The 12,659-nt window shown below is 45.7% G+C and overlaps 1 long non-coding RNA gene across 1 annotated transcript; it reads left to right on the top strand.

Annotated features, from left to right (window-relative positions):
* The first annotated feature begins 6,672 nt into the window (after positions 1-6,672).
* On the top strand, positions 6,673-10,399 carry LOC123410616. Its single transcript, XR_006613062.1, has 2 exons — positions 6,673-7,106; positions 10,103-10,399. It is a non-coding gene; the product is annotated as an uncharacterized LOC123410616 (long non-coding RNA).
* Positions 10,400-12,659: the final 2,260 nt, after the last annotated feature.

Raw genomic sequence — 12,659 nt, 5'->3', positions numbered from 1 at the left:
CCCCCACCGGAGCTTCCTCGACGCCGATGTCGACCTCCATCGAGCCTCCCCTGAGCTCATTCTTGCACATCTACAGGGCTCGGTGAGAACGCCCCTCTCCCTCTCCTTCACCTCCAGCTCCATTCCGGCGATCATCACCTCATTCCGGCGTCGTTGGTCTCTTGTTGGAGGTGGAGGTTCCCTATGTGTCTCTCTGTTGAGAAAGAACACACAGAGATGTAGAGAGAGTTGTTAGAAAAGAGAGATGAGATATGTATGTATTAGATGCATGTATATATTATGTATGTCTGTATATGTATGAATGGATGTATGTATCATGTGTGTATATGGTATATGTGTGTGTATAAAATGTGTGTACAAGAGTTGTGTGTGTGGCCATTAGGCCATTGCCATGTGGGGCCAACCCCCCCTCCCCACTCCTAGTGACACGGAGGCCCCACACCCGTTGTTAAGAAAATAATAGAAGTGAAGATGTATGTTTCTATCAAATAAATAAATAATTAGATATAATAATTAATTAATTAGTTAATTAATTAGTTAAATAGATATATAAGATAATCTTTTAATTAGAATAATCAATTAACCTAATAGAGAATGCCACGTTGGTCCCTCACTAAATTAATCTGATTAATTAATATTAAACCTATTTAAAAGCTTGTGTCTATGACGCATGGGACCCACTTGTCAGTTGACTAGTCAACTACTGATGTCAGCTTGACATCATGCTGATGTAATAATTGCTTTTAATCAGTTTAATTAAATATGTTTTTAATTCCTAAATAATTAATAAAACTTTAAAGATTAATATTAATTAATCCGTAAGTCAGATCAAAATATTTTCAACATGAAAGTTGATCAGTAGAACGAGACGAACCCGGATACACGGTCCATTCGTTTGTCACGCATCCCTAGCATAGCAAACATGGAACTTTTCCATCGTTTCTCGTCTGACCGGTAGTAGCCACAGACCCGGAAAATATCATCAGATATTCTTCCGACCCGTCTATGACGGATGTTGCTGCGTTAGCTCATGTCTAGCCTGCATCTTGCCATGTCATGCATTGTGTTGCACCGTTAATATTATTTATTGTTTCTTCCCCCTCTTCTTACCGATAGACCCCGAGACTGACGCTGCTGCTGGGTACATCTATCACCCTGCCGATCAGTCCTTTGCCGCGGAGCTGCAAGGCAAGCAAACCCCCCTTGATCATTCCTATATCGCCTATGTCTTTCTTCCTAGTGCTTGCATTAGTATTTTGCTACTGTTTTTTTTAGCTCCTATATCTGATGCATAGCCTATTTTTGATGAACTGCTACTTTCGGTACTATACTTTAAATCTGCTTAGTATAGGTGGAGCAGTCATCCCCTCTCACCCTGTAGTCCAGCTGCCCCCCGCTTGTTTTCAAATCTCGATCCCTGATCAACGAGTCAGACCCGGCACAACACATACACCCCCTTAGTTGTACGACGCTACAGAGATACTATCGGGTACCGAGGGTGACACCTCGCTAAGTACTCCTAATGATATCTCTGTAGTATCGCTAGTTGGTCGTGGTTATCGAGGGTGATTCCTCTTTCACCATTCCCGACGATGCCTCTGTCGTGCAACCCCTCAAGTGTGGGACCCCCGAGGGTGATTCCTCTAAGCACACCTTGACGGATACATCGTTCGGAATCCAACGAGGGTGATACCGCGGATTCCCCCCGATGTTACAACCGCACAGTTACTCGACCATGTTACTGGGATCATTGGTGATTAGTTGGTAAGACGGCTGGATTCCCGTGAGATGGTGTCGATGGCCTAATTAAAATGTTAATGGATTTGGGTATTTGATCTAGGTTGGTCGGAGACCTTTTCGCACTAACCGTCTGCGTGGGAAGAATTATGGGTACTCGACGTCGCGGTATCAGCCGAAGCTCTTCAAACGTCAGTGATGTAGCGGCGCGCACCCTAGTGGTCCCGAGATGCATCGCGCTTGTGATTAAGGGGTGCTTGGACTGACGTCGGCCGCCCTCGCATCGTGCAGGAGCGCGGGGGGGGGGGGGGGGACTGGGCCCATGAACCCTTTGTGCTTAGGATTTAGACCGGCAGGCTGGCCTCTCTGCTGAGCTTAGGTGGGGCTGCAACGTGTCGATATTCTGAGGCCGGGCAGGACCCAGAAAAGTGTGTCCGGCCAGAGTGTTATCGCGCGCGTCGGGACATGTGGTGCACCCCTGCAGGGATGAAAATTAACTATTTGAATAGCCGTGCCCACGGTTACAGGACGACTTGGAGTTGTGCCCTGATCTTATACAACAACAATTGCTACTTAACTGGAAATTAGTTGCCTCGGGATTGCTACCTCGCTGGGAGTCGAGGGAGGATCTCTGGGCGTGACCTCACTTTAATATTGCTGCAACAATATGACTATTATTTGTGTTACACCTGTTCTACTCTCGTCTATTGCTGCAAGAACCTGAAGATGCTAGTCTTCGATAGGACTAGGCCTTCTCTCTCTATTCTCGCATTGCTGCAGTCAATCCACATATAACCACCCCGCCTCTTCTTTGATACTGGTGCATACTTAGCATAGTTCTGATGTAAGTCTTGCGAGTACTTTGGATGAGTACTCACCGTTGCTTTGCTCCCCCTTTGTCCCTTTGATCCGTTGCTGCGTCCAGATGATGGAGCCCACGAGTGGAGTTTCCTGCCGATGTGTGCCATCCCAATGGTGTCTTCTTCATGGAGGCCGCTGAAGACTAGTAGTTTAGGAGGTTCCCAGGCAGGAGGCCTCGCCTCGTTCGATCGTGTTTCTTTTGTGCTAGCCTTCTCTAAGGCACCCCATGTTTTATGTCTGTACTCAGATATTGTTGCCTTCGCTGACTCGTGTTTTTATCGAGCTTCTGTATTCTAGCCCTCGAGGCCCCTGGCTTGTAATATGAAGCTTGTATTATTTTATTTGTGTCTAGAGTTGTGCTGTGATATCTTCCCGTGAGTCCTTGGGTTTGATTGTACGCATTTGCGTGTATGATTAGCGTACGATTAAACCGAGGGCGTCACAAACATTTTCCAAGAATTATAACTTTTCTCTTTTAACCCGGTACGGTGATGTCTTCTAGCACACCTGGCTGTAGGACCTATTGTTATAGTATCTTGTTCGGCAAGATTCGCCATTCTTCCATGAGGAAATCGTATGACTTATTTTATAAGTTGCTCCTGATGGGTCCTTTGTGTACCCAAGTCCGACCTTTATATGATGACCGTGTTTCTGCTACCTCGAAGCACGGATGTGGTACTTCAAATTTCAATAGGAGCATTGGAAGCGTCATGCCAAAATGTTCTTGATCGATTATCCAAACAGTGTTGTATGGGTAAACCTCATGATTCTCCTTGCCCTTTTACCTAAATGATTATCTACTTGCTATCCTTTCATGGACACCAAGCTCTGTATGCCCTGGGAAAGGTGTACTCTAATACTTGTGTAAGGACACATTTTCCTTTCCACTGGTCTGTTTAAACCTTCTCATAATCTAACTTATCTGAGCAGTGGGAACTCCGTGTTTAGGTAAAAACCTCGGTGTACAACTCTATCAGTAAGACCATGTTACTATTGTGGATAATTGATACGTCTCCAACGTATCTACTTTTCCAATGTCTTTTTCTCTTGTTTTGGACTATAATTTGCATGATTTGAATGGAACTAACCTCGACTGACGCTGTTTTCAGCAGAATTGCCTTGGTGTTATTTTTGTGCAGAAATCAAAGTTCTCCAAACGTCCTGAAAATTTACGGGGAGCAGTTTTGGAAAATATCAAAAATACCTGCGCCAGAATCCACCTGAGGGGGTGGGCCAGTGGGCCACAAGCCCCTGCTCCGCCACCACCCCCCTGGTGGCGATGGGCGGGCTTGTGGGGCCCACTGGCACCTGCCGCCCCCAATTCCAGCTCTATAAGTTGTCTTTCGTCCCAGAAAAAAAAAGTTTTCGTCGCGTTTTCGATACGGAGGCGCCGCCACCTCCTGTTCTTCATCAGGAGGGCAAATCTGGAGTCCGTCTTGGGCTCCGGAGAGGGGAAATCGTCGCCATCGTCATCATCAACCTTCTTCCCTCTCCAATTCCATGAAGCTCTTCGTCGTTCGTGAGTAATCTATTCGTAGGCTCGCTGGACGGTGATGAGTAGGATGAGATCTATCATGTAATCGAGTTAGTTTTGAAGGGGATTGATCCATAGTATCCACTATGTTCTGAGATTTGATGTTGCTACTACTTTGCCATGCTTAACGCTTGTCACTAGGGCCCGAGTGCCATGATTTCAGATCTGAAATTATTATGTTGTCACCAATATATGTGTGTTTTATATCCGATCTTGCAAGTTGTAGTTACCTACTATGTGTTATGATCCGGCAACCCCAGAGTGACAATAACCGGAACCACTCCCGGTGATGACCATAGTTTGAGGAGTTCATGTGTTCACCAAGTGCTAGTGCGTTGGTCCGGTTCTTCATTAAAAGGAGAACCTTAATATCCCGTAGTTTCCTTTTGGACCCCGCTGCCACGGGAGGGATGGACAATAGATGTCATGCAAGTTCTTTTCCCTAAGCACGTATGACGACACACGGAATGCATGCCTTCATCACATTGACGAATGAGAGCTAGCCACTTATCTCTCCGTGTTATAGCTGTTGCATGATGAATATCATCCAAACAAATCACCGACCCAATGCCTACGAGTTTGTCCTACTGTTGCTACTGCCGTTACTTGTCTTGCTCTGCTGCTACTACTGTTGCTACTACTGTTACTTGTCTTGCTCTACTGCTGCTACTGTTGCTACTGTTGTTACTTGTCTTGCTCTGCTGCTACTACTGCTGCTACTACTGTTGCTACTTGCTACTGCTGTCACTACTGCTGTTCCTTGCCACTCCTATTGCTCGTTACACTGCCAATACCCGCTACTTCGCTGTCACTATTGTGCTTGCAGATACTAATCTTTCAGGTGTGGTTGAATCTGACACATTCAGCTGCTAATACTTGGGAGTATACTCTCACCTCCTAAGGCTTACCTACAAATTTGGGTCGAATACTCTACCCTCAAAAACTGCTGCGAACCCACGCGATGGTGGGCCATCAACAACATTCTTCTAGTTTCATTGTCGGGGAGTGCTAGCAGCATTCTTCTGGTGCCGTTGCAGGAGAAGGTTAGTTGTTATAAGCATTCGTCTAGCTAACACTAGAGATTGCAGGATCAACACTTTTCTGAAGCCATTGCCAGGGAAGCACAGCTCACGTCAATAACATTCTGGTAGCCACCAGTGGACGAGAACTTTGCCTATTGGTCTGCCTCATTTCAACGAGCGGGAAAATGGTTCTATTCGTACCCCGCGCTTGGTACCATGGTTGTTGCGAACATAACTGACAAGCTATCCTCTCACATATCTTGTTACCAAGACCGTACGAGATGTCACCGCTCCGCCTACTCTCGACCCACATGGTGGGCCCATAACCCACAGTTGCACAAGATCGAAACCTGACTCTCCCGTACATCTTTCACTCGAAAGTATCCTTTGGACTTTGCTTTGTGTGAAATTCCCTAGCCACCATCCAATGTGATGATCTATTCTTGCATCAGCCGCAGTATTTATTTTGGCTGCTCTAAACCCCCCTTTTTATCTTTATTTAAGCATCAAACGATTGCCTAACCGTATGAAACCTTGGTACCATCGCATGTTAATCTCAATGAATTATGTGAGTTACAACTTTAGAAATAAGTCGTGTCTTCTTCCCTGAGTTCAGTGGTAGATGCCCGAATTGGTGTAGCTACGTTCTTCCAAAGTTTTCCCTATTATCGCATTCGTAGGACGATGAAGATCCTGAACGAAGGATGACGGATTCATCAGGATGACCTAAGTCAGATAATTCAAGACTTCAACGAAAATGATAAATTTCTTTGGGAAGGACAATCAAGACTCAGAAGATTCATTAGAATTACGTAACCAAACCTTCCCCCTTACGTCTACCTCTTAATTCTTGGGACGAGAATTTCTTTTAGTGGTGGAGAATTGTGACACCCCGGTAGTTAAGCTACAGTAATCACATGCTAATGGTGACATGTCATCAAGGTTAACTAAGCCAGATTTCCACTTGATGAAAATCAAAGCCAATTGCAAACTAAAAATAAAATCAAATAAATTACTTCATCAAACTGTAAAATAAAAATGTTATCTTAGTTGAAAATATTCACTATGGAATTCTCATATTGAACCCAACATTATTAGACCCACCAATTAACCCGTAGGAAATTATAAACTGGTCCATCAGCAAATAAAATAGCCTTTTCAAAATAAATATATATTTATACATTTCCAAATGTCCCCAAACTTTGCAACCCACTGCAGAATATTGCCTTTGATTTATGTGCCAAATTTTATGTTGAACAAAAACCATTTGTTGCACAATTTATTTTGCAAAACGGTAGCTACCTAAATAATCGAAAATAATTTGCAACCCGGCCTAACTAACTAGTGTGCCACTAGGCCCTAGTGTCCACAATGCATAGCCGGCCCAGCCCACACTAGGGGGGCAGTGGCGTGGCGGTGATCTGGCCGGTGAGGGCATCGTGGCGGCCATCCGCCGGGCCGCCCTCTCCTATTTAAGTCATCGGCGATCCCCCCGTGACCCTAGCCTCTCCCCCTCATCTCTCCACTCGCCCCCGTTCCGCTGTGGCCAGCTCGACGTCGAGCCGCAACTCGCCGTCACCCTCGCCCCCGTCACCTCGCTCGTCCGCGGCCTCCTCCCCAATGGCCCCGGCGCCTCACTCTCTCTTGCCCTCGCAAACACTAGCCCCCACACGAGCTCCTCTCCTCGCGTGCACCTCCTTCCCCATGTCCGGCCCAGCGGAACCATGGTCGCGCCACGATGAGCTCACGGCCACCACCGGCCTCGCTCCTCTCCATCGAGCCCAGAAGCTCCGCGGCATCCTCCTCGACCCCTTGGTGCACTGGATCGATCCGGAGCAGTGCGCTAGCAACATCATTGACTCGATCTTCTTCCTCGGCCGTCGTCGCCATTGTTGAGCTCCTACTCGCCTCCGACACCCTCGACCCTCATTGATCACCTCGCTGACACCGCTGTGAGCTCCCCTACCTCCCTGACCCTCTAGAGCTCCTCGTCGACCCCCGTAGCTCCCGCTTCGTTTTGCGCCACTATCGTTGCCGCTCAGGCATCATCGCTGTCGTGGATGCCGACCACTTTAGCTCACGCACTTAGCCTAGATGGATGCGGCTCATCGAGCTGGTTCAATTCATGCACGCGGGCATCCATTTGGTCGCCAGAATTAGTCCTCGGCACCTATCGCCGCCCTTGTAGGTCGCCGTCGGCGCGGGCACTATTAGGTCGGCCTTGTCTCGCTCACAGATGGGCCCTGGTGGTGAGGTTATTACTTGCTTAGGATTAATTAACAGTTAGCTTAGGCCCTGTTTGGAACCATAATAGATTATGATAATCTGAATTGTGAACATAGATTATATAATCTGGTTTATAAAAATAATTCAGGTGGACATGTTTGGAGGCCAGATTATATAAACTGTAAACCAGCTTTTAAATTGTACAATGACATGTTTGCCCTGTGTTTACAAGAAAAAATTAAAAAAATGGCGATGGCACTGCATAATTCTTTCAAAGTTTACAAGGGTAACACATCATTTGTAATCCATAATCTCATTTTAGCTGGGATAGAGCAGATTACGAGATTATAATAATCTGATCATCTAGTTTATAAAATCTATAATATAAACTGTCCTGTTTGGAAATACAATAGATTATAAAAACCAGATTATATAATCTGGGTGGTTCCAAACAGGGCCTTAGGCTAGCAGCCACTAACTACTAGACCCCCACCACTTTAATTAACCCTGGATTTAGAATAGACCCCTCCCTAATTAGTACAAAGACTGACAGGTGGGGCCTATCCAGTGTTACGGTGGATAAGGTCGGCCCAATCAACGTGTTGACTCAGCAGGCTCGCGCACGAGTGAGCGTGTGTTGACTGGTCAGTTGACTAGTCAATTGGGCCCCCTAGTCAGTCCGTGTCACCCCCTTTGGGTGTAGTGGACCAGGTGCACCCAACAATTTATTTTTAATATTTGAATTAAAATTAATTCTATAATTTCAGGATATTAATAAAACTTTGAAAAATCATATGACATAATTTATAACTTGGATGAAAATATTTTATATATGAAAGTTGCTCAGAAAAAGCCAACAAATCTGAATACGTTATCTGTTCATCTGTCACATGCACCTAGCATGATGAAGATGGAACTTTCCCCTCCGAATCATCTATCCGGTAATAGCCAAAGGCCCTGAAAATATCGTCATATATTACCCCGCTCCGTCAGTAACGTGTAGTACTGCGTTGGGTCATCCCTATCACTGCATATTGCCATGTCATGCATTGTGTTACATTTAATTGCTTTGTTATTTATTGTTTTCCCTCTGCTACTTCTTTTCGGTAGACCTCGATACTTTGATAGACCCCGAGACTGTTGTTGACCCCAAGTACGACTACGTCGACAAGGACCTGTCCTTTTCAGCAAAGCTTCCATGCAAGCAACCCCCCTTGATCATTCCTATATCACCCATTTCTTTCTTCCTCATGCTTGCATTAGATTTTATGACTGTTGTAGATAGCTCCTATTCTGATGCATAGCTTGTTTTTGATAAACTGATGTTATACTCTATTGTACATTAAATCCTTAGTATAGGTGGAGCAGTGATCCCCATTGACCCCCTTAGTCCCAGTTGCCCTCGCTTTATCATCAAAGACTAGATCAACTGATCGACAAGCCAAGACCCGTCACATCACTTCACACACCCCTTGTTGTACGACACTGCAGAGGTACTATCGAGTACCGAGCGTGACACCTTGTTACGTACTTCTGATGTTAGCTCTGTAATGTAGTTAATTTGCGGTGGTTTACGGAGGTGATTCCTTCTTCACCACCCCTGATAATGACTCTATCATGCAACCCCTCAAGCATGGACCATCGAGGGTGATTCCTCCCTTGTCACCTTGACGGTTACATCGTTCGGAATCCATCGAGGGTGATATCTCGGATCCCTCTGATGTTATAGCCACACGGTTACTTGACCTTACTACTGGGAACATGATGAAAGGTGTGTTGCGGGTGGATTCCTTAACGAGGCGTGGCCGGGCATTCTTGGCCCTTGCCACACATCCTCGAGACGGGGCGACGGGACCTTATATCGTGAATTGCCAATCGTTGTCATGGTGTTAATTAAAATGCTAATTGGATTTGGGTATCTGATCTTAGTTGTCCATTGACCTTTTCGCACTAACCTTCACGTGGGAGAAGTTATGGGTACTCGACATCGTGTATGAGTCAAAGCTCTTCAGACGTCAGCAATGGAGTTGTGCGTGCCCGAGTGGTCCGCGTAAGCATTGTTCTTGTATAAGAGGTGCCAGGACTGACCTCGGTCGCCCACGCAGCGTGCAGGAGTGCAAAGGGTGATGGGCCCGTGACCCGTGCATGCTTAGGATTTGGACTGGTGGGCTGCTCTCTCTGTTGAGCCTAGGTAGGTTAGCGACGTGTTGATGTTCCGGGGCCGGGCATGACCCAGGAAGTGTGTGTGGCCAGAGTTTATCAAGCGTGTTGGCTAATTTGGTGTACCCGTGTAGGGATGAAAATTAACTATTTGAATAGTCGTGTCCATGATTACACGACGACTTGGAGTTGTATCCCGATCTAATAGAACTAGAACTGCGACTTAATTGGAATGTTTGGCTGTGAGATTTCTTTCTCGCAGGGAGTCGAGGAACAAAATCTGGGCGTGACATAGTTAAATTTGTTGCAACAACATGACTATATATGTGTTATTGTTCTACTCTCTTCTAATGCTGCAAGACACTCAAGATGCTAGTCTTCGATATGAATAGACCTTCTCTCTATTCTCGCATTTCTGCATCCAGTCCAAAGATATAGCCCCATTCCTTTCATACTGATGCATACTTAGTATAGTTCTGATGTCAGTCTTGCGAGTACTTTCGATGAGTACTCACCGTTTCTTTGCTCCCCTTTTTCCACTTGATATGATTGTCATGACCAGACAACAGAGCCCAGGAGATGGTGTATCCCGCTGACGACGACTGCTACCCCGACGGTGCCTTCTGCTACATGGAGGTCGCTGACGACGAGGAGTATTTAGGAGGTTCCAAGGGAGGAGGCCTCACCTTGTTCGATCAATGTATCTTTTCTGCTAGCCTTCTCTAAGGCATCAACTTGTTTCTATGTTTGTACTCAGATATTTTTTGCTTCCGCTGACTCGTGTGTTTCTCGAGCTTCTGTATTCGAGCCCTTGAGGCACCTCACTTGTAATATGAGCTTGTATGCTTTTATTTGTGTCTAGAGTTGTGTTGTAATATCTTCCCATGAGTCCCTAATCTTGGTCATACGCATTGTATGTATACTTAGTATACAATTAAAATCGGGGGAGGGGGGGTCACGGTGCTAGAGCAGAAGGGGAGCATGGAGAAAAGATTCATCGCCCCCTGCTCTTTATAAGTTAGTAAAAAGGACAAAGTGCCCCCCCCCCCCTCGTCGTTGTGTCGTAAAAATTGCCACATTTTTGTTGATCGAGTTATTATGGCCGCATTGGGTGAAGAAATCAATTGATACAACACTCCAATGAGAGGGTTACCTCGAACCATGAGTCAAATAAATGATAACTGGTAGATTGATGTCATCAATAGTGGCGCTTTAGAAAAGTTGTCAGCAATTGTCATCCGAACAAACTTATGCCCTCGTCTTCAAGACTAGTCTGGCCGCGTACTACAAATGGACAAAGACATATTTTGATAATGCCCGGCCAGGTTTTCTTTATCCCTTGTCAAAATAGTGAAATAAGTCGACCGCGGACCGACGCACATTATGCAGATGCTTATGCACGGTTGTTGAACTTGTTTGCTAAGCCGAAGACTATCTGGCCAAAGACATTATTTGGAGAATGTCATCATCCTAGGCTTCTAAGACAAGTTTGGGGGATGCTCACGGTGTCCAGGACCCGGGGGTCCATGCCTCGCCGACCTATTTTGTGGTCCCGACTAATGGCATGTTAACAAAGAAGGACTCTGCAGGCCCCTACTCTATGGCATGAGCATATCGGGCTTCCTCAAGGACTTGGCGTGTGATGACCAACAAGTGTAGGGGGTCTATCTAGTCCTTTCGATAAGTAAGAGTGTCGAGCGCAACAAGGAGCAGAAGGATCTAACAAGTTGTTTTCAACAAGGTATTCTCTACAAGCACTGAAATTATCGGTAACACATAGTTGTGTGATAAGATGATTCGTAGCAAGTAGCAAGTAACAATAGTAACAAAGGTGCAGAAAAATGGCCCAATCCCTTTTGTAGCAAGGGACAAGCCTGGACAAACTCTTATAGGAGATAAAGCGCTCCCGAGGACACATGGGAATTTCTGTCAAGCTAGTTTCATCATATTCATATGATTCGCGTTCGCTACTTTGATAGTTTGATATGTGGGTGGACCGGTGCTTGGGTGCTTCCCTTAATTGGACAAACATCCCACTTATGATTAACCCCTCTCGCAAGCATCCGCAACTACGAAAGAAGAATTAAGACAAAGTCTAACCATAGCATTAAACTAGTGGATCCAAATCAGCCCCTTACGAAGCAACGCATAAACTAGGGTTTAAGCTTCTGTCACTCTAGCAACCCATCATCTACTTATTACTTCCCAATGCCTTCCTCTAGGCCCAAATAATGGTGAATTGTTATGTAGTCGACGTTCACATAACACCACTAGAGGAAAAACAACATACAACGCATCAAAATATCAAACGAATACGAAATGCACATGACTACTTATAGCAAGACTTATCCCATGTCCTTAGGAACAAAAGTGACTACTCACAAAGCATAATTATATTCATGACCAGAGAGGTATTGAATAGCATCAAGGATCTGAACATATAATCTTCCACCGAGTAATCCAACTAGCATCAACTACAAAGACTAATTAACACTACTAGCAACCTTACAAGTACCAATCTGAGTCGCGAGACGGAGATTGGTTACAAGAGATGAACTAGGGTTTGGAGATGAGATGGTGATGATGAAGATGTCTATGGTGATGAGTCCCCTCCGATGAGAGGAGTGTTGGTGATGACGATGGCGATGGTTTCCCCCTCCGGGAGGGAAGTTTCCCCTGCGGGACGGCCCTGCCGGAGCTCTAGATTGGTTCTGCTCAAATTCCGCCTCGTGGCGGCGGCGATTCCTCCCGAAAGCCTCTTTTGTTTTTTTCTGAAACGAAACCCTCCTTATAGAAAAAGATGGGAGCAAGAGGAGCACCAAGGAGCCCACAAGCCCCCTAGACGCGGCCAGGGGGGTAGGCGGCGCCTAGCAGGCTTGTGGCCTCCTGGTGGCTCCCCTCTGGTACTTCTTCCGCCCAGTATTTTTTATAAATTCCAAAATAATTCCTCATTGATTTTCACGGCTTTTGGAGTTGCACAGAATATGTATCTCAAACTTGCTCCTTTTTTCAGGCCAGAATTCCAGCTGCCGGCATTCTCCCTCTTCATGTAAACCTTGTAAAATAAGAGAGAAAAGGCATAAGTATTGTATCATGAAGTGTAGTAACAGCTCATAAAG

Source organism: Hordeum vulgare, chromosome 1H (assembly GCF_904849725.1).
Source record: "Hordeum vulgare subsp. vulgare chromosome 1H, MorexV3_pseudomolecules_assembly, whole genome shotgun sequence".
NCBI classification, from domain to species: Eukaryota; Viridiplantae; Streptophyta; class Magnoliopsida; order Poales; family Poaceae; genus Hordeum; species Hordeum vulgare.
Note: the sequence above shows the minus strand (reverse complement) of the source record. Positions and strands in the feature narration are given on the sequence as shown.